Source organism: Hibiscus syriacus, unplaced genomic scaffold (genome assembly GCF_006381635.1).
Source record: "Hibiscus syriacus cultivar Baekdansim isolate YM2019G1 unplaced genomic scaffold, ASM638163v2 tig00112293_pilon, whole genome shotgun sequence".
Classification (NCBI taxonomy): Eukaryota; Viridiplantae; Streptophyta; class Magnoliopsida; order Malvales; family Malvaceae; genus Hibiscus; species Hibiscus syriacus.
The window spans coordinates 2,818,845-2,836,653 of NW_024063296.1; the positions used below are offsets into that span (position 1 = coordinate 2,818,845).

General features: G+C 33.6%; 1 long non-coding RNA gene and 1 pseudogene across 1 annotated transcript; one reads left to right on the top strand and one right to left on the bottom strand.

Annotated features, from left to right (window-relative positions):
• Window positions 1-1,696: 1,696 nt before the first annotated feature.
• LOC120177638 lies at window positions 1,697-3,002 on the bottom strand. The gene is made up of 3 exons (XR_005521445.1): window positions 2,953-3,002; window positions 1,823-1,889; window positions 1,697-1,732 (listed from the first exon to the last, which is right to left on the bottom strand). It is a non-coding gene; the product is annotated as an uncharacterized LOC120177638 (long non-coding RNA).
• Window positions 3,003-4,743: 1,741 nt separating this feature from the next.
• Window positions 4,744-8,284, top strand: LOC120177626 (annotated as a pseudogene).
• The last annotated feature ends 9,525 nt before the right edge of the window (window positions 8,285-17,809 follow it).

The window sequence follows — 17,809 nt, forward strand, 5'->3', positions numbered from 1 at the left end:
CATCGGAGGCGTGGCACTGGTGGAGCGTCGGCAGTGGCGTGGCAGCAGAGGAGGCGCCGCGGGTAGTTGAGAGGGCTGCTGGAAACGTGGCCCTAGGGTGATGATACCCTAGGGTTTCATCTGGAACCTTTATGTGGACCGTTGGATCAAAGCCATATCCAACGGTCATGAGGAGCTGGCGGCTGCTGGTGATGATACAAACCCTAAATTGGGTTTAGGGTTTAGCTGGGCCAGTTGGCTTCTGTTTGGGTTGGGCTTCCAGATCTGGGCCTCCGGGATTTGTAATTGGGTCATGTAATCTGGGCCTGTTTCTAATAATAATAATATTAATAATAAAAATATATAATAAATAATATAATAATAATAATATAAATAAAACCGGGACAAAAATTTAGTGTCTACAGTGATCATCAACAAAGTTTGCATCACCGTACCTAGAATAAACAACCATTAAGAAAATGAAATGCCACTTAGAATATAACCCCTTAACAATTTCAAGAAGTTAGATAAACAACCATTAAGAAAATGAAATGCCACTTAGAATATAACCCCTTAACAATTTCAAGAAGTTTGTAACATCATATATAGGAAATAAGCTTAGAGAGTCGTGTTCATACAGCTTGGCACATTTGTAGTCAGGAACCTTGAAGTAAGTCCTCGTCGATCCCAGACGCATTGTTCCTCCCATATGAGTTTTCGATCCCTGTGAAAAAATCACACATACAATTCACTTAATGGGACAAGACATATATATTTTTTCAAATGTAATATGTTTACAAACCTCTGGCATAAATATGACCCAAGGATTTGATGTTTGAGGATCAAACTCTTCAGTATTCGCATCATACAAACCATGAACTGAACGTGCATACTCTATGACAGCTATTTGCATCCCAAGGCAGATGCCCAGGAAAGAAACTTTGTTTTCACGAGCATACTTTGCAGCATGAATTTTCCCTTGCACTCCCCTATCACCAAAGCCTCCAGGAACTAGGATACCATCAACATCCTACATTAAAAGAACTTTTAGAGTTTCTTTCGGAGGAAATAGCTCAAGAGAAACTGAAGGATATAAACACAAATGAAAAATCAATCGACGTAAACAATTGTGGTGTGGAAAAACCTTCAAACGACTCTACGCTACTTTGTAAGTTTCAGGATCCTGTAAGGTGTAAATTATAGACATTGTGAGCATACAAGTACTACAAAAAATAAAAGTGCGGGGGAAATATATTATTTAGTGACAAAAATTTCAATTAAAAATCCATGAAAATAACTGCGATAAAAAATTACAATTAAAACTGACCTCTTTAGCAGTAATGTCTTCAAGATGACTCGCTTCAACCTACTATACAATATGCTTTTTTAGCTTCATACACATGAGCTACGATCTACTGTACACAAGAGAAAAAACAAATTAGCATCAAGATATACACCAACAACGTTGAGAACAGGAACAAGGCTGACATGAACCAAACAGAAATTGCAAGGGCCTAAGACAAGAAACACAAAAAAATGAAAATATAATCATGCCAGAAGAACATTTAAAAGAAAATTAGCATAAGCCAATTACATAAGTAAGGACAACATAATATTCTTATCTACACGGTAAGAGAATTGCCCAAGTGCCTTAATAAATGGCATATATTCAATGTCCCAGGCCTGGATCCAGAAGAGATACAATTAAGAAAAAAAAGGGACATTGTACCCGCATCAGTATTGAGATAAGGATCTGCAAATTATATCATAACAAAAATATTTGTTCCATAATCGAAAGCATTGGGATAATGGGATTTCAAAGAAGAACAAGGAGAAGAAGTACCAATCTTAATGGAAGTGACACGAAAGCCGCAAGATTTAAGAAGAAGACTGATACTGCTAGCGGTAACCTATGTTGTACTGATAAGGATATGGGGACGGATACAGGGACGGCTATTTTTAAAATTACTGGGTACGGGGACGACAAAGGTACGACATATAAAATAATTTTAAAATTATAAATATATATATAAAATCATAAAAAAATCAATATCAAGACTCAAATCACAATATTAAGTTTAGAACAGTAAAATCCATAAACAAACCACAATATTAAAACGTCAAATTTCAAGATTCAAACTATAATATTAACTCTAGAATAATAAAATTCATAATCAAATCATAATATTAAAGTGTTAAATCTTAAAACTCAAAACATAATATTAAGTCTAGAAATGGGACTCCTTTGTCATCCTCGTGTTTCATAGTTAAGAGATACGAGTAAAAATGAAGTCATAGGTACTTACATAGACTTAATGTGAGCTAGGTTTCCAAGCTCAGGTGCTAATGTTCCTTCAAGATAAAGATCTTTCAAGTTTTTGCATTTCAATCCCATCCATCAACTTTGTCCCATTCTTTTCTTAGTAAACCAAACACGAAAAGGAAAAGAAATACTTACAAAACAACAACTTTGCCATCATCAGAGCATTGGACACCAAACCAGGAACAATAGTCAACTTCTCCATCTTCTTTCTTCCAATCCCACAAAGCACCAAATGGATCATTCACCACTTTCTCTTTCAGTCTCAACAAAGCCAACCCTGCATCCATCAACATAACATCTTTTTTTCCACCATTTTCTCAAGAAACAAAAAAAAAACCCAGAACTTAAAAAGAAAAAAAGAAGAGCAAGAAGAAGAAGAAGAAAAGTTACTATCCTCACTCAACGACCAGCAACCCAAAGTTTGACATAGGAAAAACATCACGATAACAAATCAAAATTACCCCTAGGGACGTCCCCAAAATGTCCCCAAATAAGCTCTGATCATCCCCAAATTCAATCAGTTATACCCTGCCATCGTGGCATGTCCCAAGTACGTACCCCAGCTGTCCCTGTACTATCCCCATTCTGAAAACATATTGGGTACTTGAAATGGGGCTTCTTTGTCGTCCCCGTGCTTCATAGGTGGTAACCCCTTTTCCCAGACCACTAACACCACCACCAGTAACAAGTACGTACTTCATTTTTCACTCCTGATTCTGCCTTCTTTGAAACTAAATGGAAATGTAAAAGGAAAGGAGCAAAGTGAGTCGTTATTTATAGCAGTGAGAAATAAGCAGCAAAGCAAAGGGTGACCTTGCAGTGATAAAACCAAAGTCCAAAGCAGAACCCAAAGCCACGAAATCAAAATTAAAAGAACAACGATTGGTGACGGTGTTTACGATAAATTTCGCAGAATGAAAAATGAGGATTTGAAAGTTGGGGGAAATGTAGATAAGGGAATCAAAATCAAAGATAGCGTAAAAACAACAGTAAAGCATATGGGTTTGGGTAAATGACGGGATTCAAAAATAGGTGAAGGAGAAAAAATGAAAAAGGGTTAAAGGGCGCGCGACTTAAAATTTGTAAACTTGCAGCATTTGTAAACACAAACTCCACTAAAGTACAAATCTATAATGACATATGTATATAAATGCCACTAAAGTACAAGTGTATAGTGGCATTTGTATAAAAACGACACTAAAGTACAAGTTTATAGTGGCGTTTGTAAATAAATGCCACTAAAGTACAAGTCTATAGCGGCTTTTATATACAAACGCCACTAAAGTAAGAGTCTATAGCGGCGTTTGTATAAAAATGCCACTAAAGTATGAGCCTATAGCGGCGTTTGTAAACACAAATGCCACTAAAGTACGAGTCTATAGCGGCATTTGTATAAAAACGCCACTAAAGTACTACTCTGTTGCGGCATTTGTTGGGAAAACGCCACTATGGATGAACCTATTGCGGCATTTGTATAAAAACGCTGCTAAAGTACTATTCTATCTCAACGTTTTACAAAAAACACCGTTAAAGTTACCATTTTGTGGCGTTTGCTATGTACACGCCGCTATATGTTTAAAATTAGTGCCGTTTACTTCCAAAACGCCGTTGTATAACAATTTTGTTGTAGTGAGATCTGGGTATTTCTTAGTTTTCTTTTATCTGCTTTAAATGTGAAAAAAAATCATAGTTTGGGTTCATCTGCTTATGGACTTGATCTATATCTCTCTTTTTTCTGTTTTATGATGAATGGGAAAGGATCATTCCTTTTTTTTTCGTTTTACATATTCAAAGTTGTAATTTTATTTACCTGCCTCGGATCTGGTAATTAAGGCTGATCTTGTTGATATAAATCATAAACTTATGGATAATATTTTCTCTGTTGGTTGAACTCTAATTGCACACATTGACATGGTAGTTAATTGAGGTGATAGAGTAAATGTGAAGATAAATTGCAGTTCAGTTTGATGAGGTGATATGATTTTATTGCATTTGATGGCATGACCAACTTATGTTTTGGAGGGGTACGAACTTCTAAAATTTTTGAGAGGAGCAATCTTATAAAATTCTAAGAAAATATATTATCATTAGAAAATTAAAAATATATATCTAAAATATATGATAATTTAAAATTTTCAGGGTCAAACATCTCCCTCGATTCATCCCGATTGTGGTCAGATTTTTTTTAAGGTTGCTTTTTTATTCTTATTTATATAGAATTAGATACAGACATTTTGTGGAATCTTATGTAAAGGTGGAATTTTGGTGACTCAGTTTGCTTGTGTGTTTGTATTGATATGGTTTTTGGCTTTTCTTTCATGCTTATTTTGGGTTTGATCATAATTCTATCTTTACTTCCCACGTATTTGTTTATGCAAGTTGGGCTGATTTTTATGTTTTGCCTACTGAGATTAGTTTCCTTGCTTTTTGGTAGAATTGGTTTGAGAATGGCTACTTATATCCCCAAGAACATCCTCATAACCGGGGCTGCTGGTTTTATTGCATCCCATGTGGCTAATGGCTAATTTCGAACTACCCCGGTTACAAGATTGGTGTGCTTGACAAGCTTCACTACTGCTCGAACCTGAAAAACCTCCTTCCCTCCCAGTCATCCCCAAACTTCAAGTTTGTGAAAGGGGACATCAGCAATGCCGACCTTGTTAAATACCTCCTGGTCACCGAGTCTATCGAGACGATAATGCATTTCGCGGCCCAAACTCATGTCGACAACTCGTTCGGCAACAGCTTCGAGTTCACCAAGAACAATATCTATGGTACACATGTCTTACTTGAAGCCTGCAAAGTCACTGGCCAGATCATGAGGTTCATCCATGTGAGCACAGATGAAGTTTACGGGGAGACAGATGAGGATGCGGTGGGTTTTAAATAGCGGGACGCAAACGCTATAGCGGCCTCTATTTCACGGTTGCGCCACCATCCGAAACCGCTATTGATGAATTTAGCGGTGGGTACCGGATTTACATTGATAGCGGTCTATTGCGCCCGCAATTTAACAGGTAACGGTGACAAACGCCGATCACAGAACGCTATAGGCGTTATTCTAACGTTACTGTTTTACCTATTTTGTGGGTCTCGTTGAAGTGAAAATTGTTGGAATCCTAAACTTTAGGTGTTTAAGTCTCTCTTATACGCTAGAACAAGTCATGGTTTTGGAGATCTCAAAACCTTAAGAGTAAGGTAGGAAGAAACTAGGGACACAACATAGAACTCCATAGAGAAGAAAATTAGAGAGATTCTAGATTATTTTTCTAAGTTATTAAAGTATATGTTGATTTTTCAATTAAAAGAAATTAGACTACATGGGTCGATCCACACACACTAAGGTCGTTTCTCATTTTTTTTTATTTTTTTAAAGTAAGTTTTAAAATATATTTTAAGGGATTTATTAATTTGCTACCCCTCCCATTTTTTAGAATTTATAATTTAATCCTTAGTTTAGAATGTAATTTAGTTTAGTCCTAATTTTAGTAATTTAAACAATCATGTATTTACAATGTTATCATTAATTAATTATCTTATCCAGGATTTTTAAAGTCTTCTATTTGGTTAAACTATATATTATATATGTGTGTGTGAATTTTTCTTATAAAATATTCTAAAAATCATTAAAAAATGATTCCTTATGACTATAATTATAATTATTATGTTTTAGGATAAGTTGTGCGAAATTTAAAATAATTCACGACCGCGGCACCCTTAGTGACCGCGATGACATCCGTTATATCTGCAACCGTGATAAATGCGACGCTACCGAAAATGCGGCCGCGAACGCTATTTAAATCCCTGGATGCGGTTGTGGGGAACCATGAGTCGTCCCAACTTCTCCCGACAAACCCGTAGTCCTAGACGAAAGCCGGTGGTGAAATGCTTGTAATGGCATATGGTAGGTCCTATGGATTACCGGTGATTACAACCCGTGGAAACAATGTTTATGGTCTCAACCAGTTCCCTGAAAAACTAATTCCAAAGTTCATCCTCTTAGCAATGTGGGGGGGAGACTTCCGATTCATTGTGATGGTTAGAATGTGAGATGTTATTTATATTGTGAGGATGTGGCTGAGGCATTCATTCTTCACAAAGGGTGAAGTTGGCCATGTTTATAATATTGGAACCAAGAAGGAAAGGAGAGTGATAGATGTAGCCAAAGATATATGCGAACTTTTCTCGATGGATCCAGAGACATGCATCAAGTTCGTTGATAACAGGCCATTCAATGACCAGAGGTATTTTCTTGATGATCAGAAACTGAAGGTCTTGGGATGGTCCGAGCGAACTCTATGTGAAGAGGGCTTGAAGAAGACGATCGAATGGTACACCAAAAATCCCCACTGGTGGGGCGATGTGTCCGGCGCATTGCTTCCACGTCCATGAATGCTGATGATGCCCGGTGGTCGACACGTTGATTCGGAAGATGGAAAGCTTACGAGTGATCCAATGACTCCCCGAATGATAGTTCCAACCGTCAAAAAAATGGCCTTGAAGTTCTTGATCTAAGGTAGGACTGGTTGGATTGCAGATTTGCTTGGTAAATTATGTGAGAAACAAGGTATTCCCTATGAATATGGAAGATGGCGTTTGGAAGATCGATCATCACTTGTGTCGGATATTCAAAACATAAGGCCAAGCCATGTTTTCAATGCTGCTGGAGTGACTGGTAGACCCAATGTTGATTGGTGTGAGTCTCACAAAACTGAGACAATTCGGACCAACGTGGCTGGGACCTTGAACTTAGGATGTTTGCAGACAACATGGGCTTTTGATGATGAACTTCGCTACTGAGTGCATATTCGAGTAAGATGCTGCACATCCTCAAGGCTCATGGATTCGCTTTAAAGAGGAGGATAAACCCAATTTCACCGGTTCCTTCTATTCGAAAACCAAGGCTATGGTAACTACTAATACGATATACAACTCTTTTTTTAATAGTCTGAAATAATTACAAAATAATATTTTTTATAAATATTTTTAGTTATTAACAACACACAACATACAAACATAGCTACTCAAACCTAGATCATCTAGAGAAAATAACACTCATTTTTACTAATGAAACCAGTCAATGGATTCTCTTCGAAAACCAAGGCTATGGAGACTACTAATATGATATACAACTATTTTTTGAATAGTATAAGAAATTATAAGGTAATAGCTATTCATAATTTTTTTGAGTCATTGACAACACACCCTACAGACAGTTGCTCAAACACGAATTCTCTAGAGAAAACAACACTTATTTTAGTAATAAGACCAGTTAATGGATTCTATTTGAAAACAATGGCTATGGTAGCTACTAACATGGTATACAATTTTTTTTTTGAATAATATGGGGTAGTTACAAGATGTTCAAAATCATTATGAACTATTGAAAATGTACATACATCTTGCTAATGTAAATGTTTAAACTTGAATCCTCTAAAGAGAACAATAATTCTTTTTACTAGTGAGACCACTTAAAGAATTTTATGATATACACTTGTATGCTAGTTTGTCTTTGAGTTCGTATAATTTCCTCCCATCTTATCTAGGTTGAAAATATGTTGAAAGAATATGACAATATGTGCACCCTCAGAGTTCGAATGCCTATCTCATTCGATCAAACAACCCACGCAAGTTCATCACCAAAATTTCACGCTACAGGTCAATACCACCCAACAGCATGACAATCTTGGACGAACTTCTGCCCATTTCTATCGAGATGGCTAAGAGAAACTTGAGGGGCATATGGAATTTCACAAACCCAGAGGTTGTGAGCTACAACGAGATCCTAGAGATGTACAAAACTTGGATCGATCCCAAGTTTGAGTGGGAGAACTTCAAATTGGAAGAACAAGAACAGGTGATAGTTGCCCCCAAAGCAATAACGAAATTGATGCATCCAAGTTGAAGAAAGAGTTTCCCGAGTTGTTACCCATCAATGAATCATAGATTAAGTATGTCTTCCAACCTAACAAGAGAACTTGAGTCTATTAACCCGGTTTTTCAGGTATATATCTCGAGTTTGGACCCTCTAGAGTTTCTACACCACTTCTTACACTGAAATTCATTTTTTTCATCACCATACTCTAGCAAATTTTCCCTATATAATGGCCAGGGATATCCTTTCAGTTCCATTCCTTTGTTATTGTAGGGTCCCATGACTTTAATTTTACACAAACTACACAATTATGGTTAAAATACACATTTCATGTCACTCGTTAATAATTTGATTACAAATGAGTTACTTTTTTCTAAAAGTTATAATTTAATCATTTGACTAAAATATTATTCTAAATATATCATGTCGACACCAAACATAGTTTAGTATAACAATAATAATTTTAGACCCAAAATTTAAGCATTCTATGATTTTAGACCAATAAACGCAATGCCCCATCATATAAGTTATTGAGAGCAATAAGAAAATAATATAACTTTTTTTTGGAAGAAGAATAAATACAATAAAGATTAAATTGATAGAATTTTTAGATACAAATAGATAATTTGATAGAATATACAAGTTTTGTGGATAAAAATTATTATTATACCATAGTAGGTTAGACGCATGTTTCAATATTAAGGATGAAATGACTTATTTATAATAATATTTTAATTAAATAATTAAATTTTAACTTAAAAATTATATCTTTATAATCAAATCAGTAATGGAGTAATATGAATATTAACTGCCTTCATGCTTTCACAATTGGAAAAGCACCATAAACCTTCTATTTTGTTGTCATGATAATAATACTTCATATATTTTTTATTTTAAATTTTTTTAAGGTTTAATAATTCGTATCATATAGATTGAGATATATGCCCATCTGTTTATATTATGTGATGTGAATGTCTCAAAATTTAAAATTTTCAAAATATATCTCACGTATATATAGGTGATATAATTTTATTCAAAAATCACTTTTTTAACCCAAAAATTATATTACATAACCACAAGCATCACATTATTTTTGTTTTGATAATTTCAATTTTGAAATATATTTTTAAGTTCTAAATTATATATAATATTTTTTTGATTAATCTATGGGTGATTATATGGTAATATATGTTCAAAGACTCTCAATATATTCGACAATGAACGCTCAAACATCCTTGACATACGATAGCTCGAACTCAAGACCTCTTAGGATTACAACCTTCTTTTAACTATTGAAATATATTAGTTGGCGCCAAATTATATATAATATATCCACCCTGATCGTTATTCTAACTTTCTTGTATTTTGATTAAAATTTTAAATCGGTTTACTAAATTTTTATTCTAAAATCAAAATTATACTATATAATAATATATAACACCAAGTACATCAAATATTATTAAAATTTTATTTTTGTATAAAAATTTTCACTAAACTATAAATTGATATAATTGTAACATAAATTTTATTTTTAAATATAATTATACCATTAGACCGATAATTTATTATCAATTAAATGATATAACAGTTTAATATTAATATGAATATATGGTGCTATGTGAAAGTTAAAAAAATGATATTTTTTTGTTATACATCATCTTCTCTATCAAAGTTAAATTTTTTTAACTAATTTTTAGTTGTCATAAAAAGTCATCACATTCCTATATCTTTTACAATCACTCTGGACATCAACTAACTTTCTCATCATCTGTTATCACTTTGTTGGCTTAAAATTTCTCCAAACCTCTTTAAAACTCCAAAATTTAATAAGCAAAAATTATCATTTTTTAAAGGTTCGAAAAATCTCAGATTTAAGAAATTTAAGGTATTTGCTCGAAACTCCAAACAATGAGAATCATTATTGCAATAACACAAATAACACACTTCAAAACTAACCTCATCGAACGACCATCCAAGGATAAAAGTATTAGCACGTTGAACCTTTAGATGAATTTTCATTTTAAATGAGTTTTGTAAAAAATTAATGTAACACCCCAATTTAGGGGCTAATTTTAGAAATTATAAAGTGGTGATTTCAATTGGTATTTTTGTAAAATTTTAAAGTTGACAGATTATTTTAAGAAGTACAGGAAATTCAGTGACCAAACTCTTAGTTTACCCATTTTTTATATGATGAATTATAAACCCTTTTTCCCCGTAAGTTTATGCAGAATTGTTTCCATTTTCCCTTTCCCTCAACCCTTCTTTAAACTTCGATCTACTCATCGTCCGGCCACCGTTCGACGAACTGAAACCACCATCGTGTTTGTTATCGAACGATGAATAAAACCCCTCAAAGCTCTCGTCGTGAATCGGTGTCGTTTGTCGTAAATTTCAATCGGAAGAATCATCGGTTTAACTCAATTTCTGTTCTTCGATCTACTCATCGTCCGGCCACCGTTCGACGAACTGAAACCACCATCGTGTTTGTTATCGAACGATGAATAAAACCCCTCAAAGCTCTCGTCGTGAATCGGTGTCGTTTGTCGTAAATTTCAATCGGAAGAATCATCGGTTTAACTCAATTTCTGTTGGTTTTCCGTCGATTCACGTCGATCCGACCACCCATTTTCGACACCTCCCACACCATCGTGTTCCATACATCGTTTCGAGTCCACCGGTGACCTCTGTGTCTCCGTCCTCGCCAGTGCGTGGAGGGGTGAGAAAGTCAAAGTTTTCGATGGTTCGAAATCGAGCACTCTACTGTTCAAAATTGTGAACCGAGCTTGGTAAGTGTCTCAAAATGCTTTAAAATAATTTTCAAGAATTTTTCGGGAATTTTTCGGAGACCGTAACACTATTCAATCGGCCCCACGTGTCGCCCCTGCGTGTGGGGTAGCTTCGGAAACTGTTGGGATAGTTTGACCCAATTTTGACCCGACCTATTTGACCCCGTTTGACCCGACCCAACTCGTTGACTCGATCCGACCAATTCACCCGTTGACCGTTGACTTTGACCAAAAAGTTAAATTTTTTTAAAAGTTATATTTTATGTTTTTCGACGTCCTGAGCCCGATTCTGAAGCTTGTTTTTTCAAAATTCGACTAGAAAGCCTCGAAATCGTCAGTCAAACCCATTGACTTTGACTTTGTCCAAAAAGTCAAAAATTTTCGAAAAGACATATTTTATGTTTTTCGACATCCTGAATTCGAATCTGAAGTTCGTTTCGTCAAATTCGAACCTGGTAAGTTGTTTTTGACTGAATAATCACCTGATTTGATTCGTTTTTCGTAATTAAGCTTCGTTTTTAATGAAATTTTAGTTGATATGCATCAAAGGAATTATTGGAAGTTGATTTCAAGATCGAGGGCATTCAAATGGAATTTATATGGTCGATCAGTATGTCATGAAAATCGAGGTAATACATTACTACTTTTTCATAGTTTATGAAACATGTTGGTATTGTTAAATGCATGAATGGAAATGTTTACTTTTATCTGAATAGTTAATTAATTTTTACACTCAATATGAATGTGGTAGAAAGTAGGTAACTGAATATGACTCAGATGACTATTATAAGAAATTAGAGGACAGTTGGAATTAAATTACAAGTTCTGGGATTAACTGATAAAGGAATCAACCATGGATATGTAGATTATAATTTATCTCATTAAAGGTACTAAAATGATAAATTATGAGAATACTTCGATTAGATAAAATTATGGAAATACCCTTATGTTGTAATAAGAACAAGAATTGACTATGGAAGTTGGATAAATAATTTTAAAGACATATTGATATGATGAAACTAATAATGTGTAGAGAAAATACTGGTTTTACTTAGGAAATCTGGATAATCGATTTCTAAACCCAAGATGGCTTGTACAAGATACTAGAAGTTTGATAAGGAATAATTTAAAGTTTAGAGATTATCCGGGAAAGAGATAAACCCTAGAATCTCTAAAGTATAATTATCTTTGTTAAGAGTTTTAATACTGAAATGATATGGTTAAGAAATTACAAAATTACCCTTGAGAGGGGAAAGTAGACCGAATTGACACTGAATGGAAAAGTACTCAAGAAATCATGCCTAAATCGATGAATTACTAGTTTCATCATTAAGTTATACGTTTATATAGAAAATTTCTGATAACCCGTAAATCTATGAGTTATGAGTAAATACATGAAGAATAATTTATCGATGGTGCTCTTTTGACAGAATTGTTCGAAATGACTGAAATAAATGATAAGTTTGAATTCGATAATAAGATCGGATCGAAGGAAATACACTGGATCTGTAAAATAACCAAAATACCCCTGGAATGGAAATGACCAAGAATATCACCAAACTTAGGAATGATAGGATATCCTCGAGCTCTGGAATTAATGGAATAAAACTTAGCACTAGAATGACCAAAACACCTTTATGGACTAGACTAAGTAGATGTTTTGGATTAATTAAGGAATCCAAGTAAATATGGGTGTTGTACTACCCTTGAAAGTTATGGAACACAACTTAAGCGAGCCGATCAACCTTAATGATATGTCAGTACCTGAACGGCATAAATATCAAGTTTGGCTCGATGATAATTTTGGAAGTATTCAGCTCAGCTCAACTCTAGATCGCATTCTGTACTAAGAATTTGATATTTGTTCGATAAATCAACTACGAATACTGAACTGAACTGAACGGAAGTACAATATGTATCTGAAATTCATAAAATGTCTAAATTACTCTGAAAACTCTGAAGTAATCAGGATATACTTGACTGTTAAATGAAATAAGTAATCTCAATGACTGAGGATTAAATAAGTGATTTGGATGAGTCTGGAAACGTTAATGGACATATATGATGTAATGTTCTTATGGGTCATGAACTACAAATCAAGCACGTCGGTATTTAATGATATCGTAGAATCGTGTAAATGAAATAAAGACCATTGGAAGATCCATTTAGCGATGACTCAAAAGATTATTTATGGACAATAATCGTTGGTATTAAAGAGTGAATACCTGGAAGGACAACGGATGGACCGGTCAACATGCATTAGTTTTGATAGTTGTTTCAGCTTGAGTTATTTCGATAATCCGATAGATCGACATAGATTGTAATTGCCCTGAACCTTCATTTCTTCCTTATCTGCTCAAGTCTCATTCTGAATAACTGATGATTTCCTTAGTTATTGAATTCTTCCAATAATGATTCTAAATTCTGACATTCTATCGGTATACTGAAGATTCGTGTTTCTCTGCCTGATAAGATTATCCTGTACCTCTGAATAATATCTGTAAACTCTGGTGTGTTCCCTAATCACATGAATATTTTATCTGATTTCAGATTTGAATTCAGTTGTGATACCTGACCTGGATTTTGATATGATACTTGACCTGGATTTTGATATGATACTTGACCTGGATTTTGATATGATACTTTACTTGGATTCTGATCTGATACTTGACCTGAATTATGTTTTGATTTTTTATATATACGTTTACGGACGAAACATGTTTTATTTGGGGGTAATATTGGAGGAAGTATACCTGGAGGCTCATCGGCTTTGTGCTCAGGGACTTACTTACTGGATCCTCGGCTTTGTGCTCAGGGCCTTACTGGACTTGACGGTGGGTGTATGGTTCTGGGGAGCCTACACATTTTAGACTTGATGGATAGGGGTAGTGTTCATGTTTTTAAAACATGTTACATGAACCGATTTTACTGAAATATTTTATCTGTGTCTTTTCACTAGTTTTACGGGAACACACTAGATAAACTATTTTGATCTCCTGAACTCAATCATCCGAAATATTTCTCTGTATTGAAAGTCCACTGTCTGTTACTACCTGAAATATCGGTAGGATCTCCACTCAACATAAAGATATGTAGATGTCTAAACCAATAAGGAAATATATGTTTATCTGCATCTGCACGTCTTCATCATCATCTGATAGTTCTGTATTACTGAGCTTTATGAAGTTCACTTTATTACTCACCATTTCAGGTTAAAAGAATCGTACCAGTGCATCTATCGACATCAGTAAAGAAGTTCTTCCGGCGCTACTTGTAGAGTATGGTACATGTGATTGGGGCATGTAATTGTATTTTGTTTTATATATACATATCGGATCATGTTACCCGCATCGGTCTGATTAATTCAAAGATAATCTAATAATATTTAATAACATTAATTCTATTTTTTTAGTTTTTAGTTAATCGCGGTTAATATTTAATTCATATATTAATAGTAATTAAAACATGAATAATTAAAATTTAAAACCATATATAATCTAATAATATCAAATTGAAAGGCACGGAAAAAGTGTAGTGTCTACAAACCCAGTGACCTAGAAATAAGTGAATAACATTAGATAAATTCTGGGAACATAGACAAACCTAAATGTTATACCGCCCCTGAAGGTTATGGAGCACGACCTAAGCTCGCTGGTCATTCTTGATACTGTTGTAATACAAAAATAAAATAAATATCACCAGAATACATGTTTGTCTCCTCTAGATTCATTCAATGATGATTTTGAAGGTGATCAATTTAACTAGTGCATGTATAATTAAGAAGTGAATTTTCGTGAAGTATCTTCATTGGAATGAGTGGTAAGTATCGTAGTGTTGAGATTTGTTTAGTATGATTTGACTCAAAATCTTGGTAATTAGATATAAATATTGATTATTATAAATCATCGATTTATCCTTATTAGGTTAATTTACTAAGAATTCTTTGAGAATTAAAATGTCTAAAATGTCCCTGATGGCTTGAGTAATGAAATCACTCCTGTTATATCCGAATCTTAAATGATTCTGATGTAAGGTTCCTGAATACCCTTATGATACACCCGAAATCCTAAATGGTCCTGAAGCATCAATTTCTGAATATTTTATTAGACGTGTTAATGAATGAACCCTTTTAATAGGGACCTCAGTTTTAAAATTTGATCAATTGACAAAAGTTCAATGTTTCTCATTCTGGATATCTACTAAGTTCATTTGAAAAAAATAATTGGATCATCTAGCTTGTTCCTTGTGTATTATATTACTGATTTATCTGTTATGAAATATGATTTGTTATCTGATTTGATTTATGAATATTTTATGTGATCGATATTCTGATTTCCTAATTTACCATTTATGAACTATGTTTGCCCGATATAGCTCTCTGGTTACTATTTTATTGAGAATTATAAATATGTTTGATTTATGGAATCCTGATACTATTGGTTATTATATGAAATTGTTTTATTAGGATATTGTCTAGGTAATATTATGAAGTTATGGAGGTTCATCTCTAATCAAGCTGATAATTCCTTATAAACCAAATTTGACCCTTGGGTAGGATCTTATGCCCCAAGGTACTCCCTAAGGTTGGCTTCTATACTAATTGGGTATAGGGTAAGTCCTTATGGATGTAGTTTTGGGGGACTACATTTTGGTGTACGGGTGGAGGACAATTATGTGATTTAAATAAACTTCATTGTCACATTTATGATATTCTACTGAATCATGATTATGATATTATAGTTTACTACTGAATATTATTTTATTGGGAACTTTTTAGGAGGTATTCTAGAGTTCCAGGGTTCAGCTCTAATCAAGCTGATAATTCCTTATAAACCTAAGATGACCCTTGGGTAGGCCCATATGCCCTAAGGTACTCCTTAGGTTGGCTCCTGCGCCCAATAGGCCTAGGGTAAGTCCTCATGGATGTAGTTTTGGGGAAATACATATCGATGTTCGGTCGGAGGGTATTATAATAATTTTAAAAATTTGTTTTCCTGAAATAAACTACTTTTAAACTATATATAAACTTATTTATCGTTTTGTGGGAACACACTAGACACTCGTTTTTAATCTCAATAATTTCTCTCTGATGTTTCCTCTAAATCGTAGGTTTCTAATAAACTTCAAATCATCACTAGAACATGTATAATTTCTGTTCAACAAGAATGTTTTATGGGTTTCGATATATCTACTTGTCCTTTAGTATCATCTGGTAGTTATGTATTATTGAGCTTTCCTAAAGCTCACTATGTTACTTACCATTTCAGGTTAAAGGAATTGATCTTGTGTAGTTATTGACGTCAGTAATGGGAGTTCCTTCGACGTTGCTCGCAGAGTATGATACCCATATAATTAGGGGGCATGTAGATCACATTTTGTATGTATATTAGAGTCTAACTTGTTTTGATATTTATTTGTTATTGAATTATGTTTCAAAGTCCAAATGATTTCTGAATTTTTATATTATGTTGACATGGTTTTATAATTCTAAATTGTGTTTGGTAAAATTTTATTTTTCATGTGTTTTTAATGTGGGTCGCTCAGGTGACCCTAATGTGACATGTCGGAACGAATTGGGTCACCTATATCAGTCTAAGGGTGTTATAAGAAAATTATGGGTTATCATAGTGGAGGGAAGTTATTATATCATCTAATTACCTTTTAAATAAAGTTTTGCACAAGAAAATAAAATGACAATATATGAGTTATGGAAGGTAGAAAAACTTTCTTACAACTACCGGAAAGTATGAAGGTGTTTACAAAGATAATGACTCATATATTGTGATAACCAAACATCAATTGATAGGACATAAAAAATAATGTATAATAATAAGTTGAGACACATGTGTCGTCAACACAATATAATTAGACAATTGATCTATTAGAATTATCTCTATTAATTTTATAAGATCAGAAGATAAAAATTATGAATTCATTGATCAAAAGGTTGAATTGAGATCTAATTGATAAAACACCAAAAAGAATGAGACTGGAGTACATGATTTGTTAAGGCGCTATGAGAAAGAAAATTCAACCTAGTTCACTGAGAATCCAAAAATCTAGATTCAATGGGACAACCTACTTGCATAGACCTTATGAGGTCATTATGAGATTTTATCCCAAGTTTATTCCTATGATGAAAATAGTTATTAAAATGTGAAAAAGGTTAAACAATACTTTTAATGGTTACTATATGTTTTCATGAGTTGAACAACATAAGTCACCTATGTGAGACTGAAATAAAACCACTTCAAGGAGACTATTAAGACTTAATTTTTTAAGATTTTGTAGAACCAAAAGATGTCGAGGACTACATAGACATAGCTATGATAATAAATTATTATTAGAAAAGTATTTGTGTGAGGTATATCTTCACTTACACAAATTACAAGATAGTTCAAGGACGTCACGTCTACTGGACAACCAATAAGGTAAATATATTTTCACAATAAAAGGTTTTTATGCAAATATCAAATGTAAAATCTATCGTCACATTGAGTCAAATATTTTTAAACAATCAATTTTATTAATGTGGGAGATTGTTGTAAAAAATAATTGATTAATTAAATAATATTAATGTTTTTTATAATAAGTTGTCATTTGGTGAATAAATTTATTAAATTTTAGTTTAAAGTTACATCCATTCCATCATACTTATTAATTTTTTTTAATAATTTTCTTCGTCAAAGGTCAATTATCTTCATTAAATGGTCTTAACCTTTTAATTCATTTTTTTCTACTACTATATAAAGGATAGTTGATACACAATTTAGACAACTTTGGAATAGGAAAAAGTCTTAGAACATTCTTTTCAAATTCATTTTTTCTGGTGATAGAGAAAGA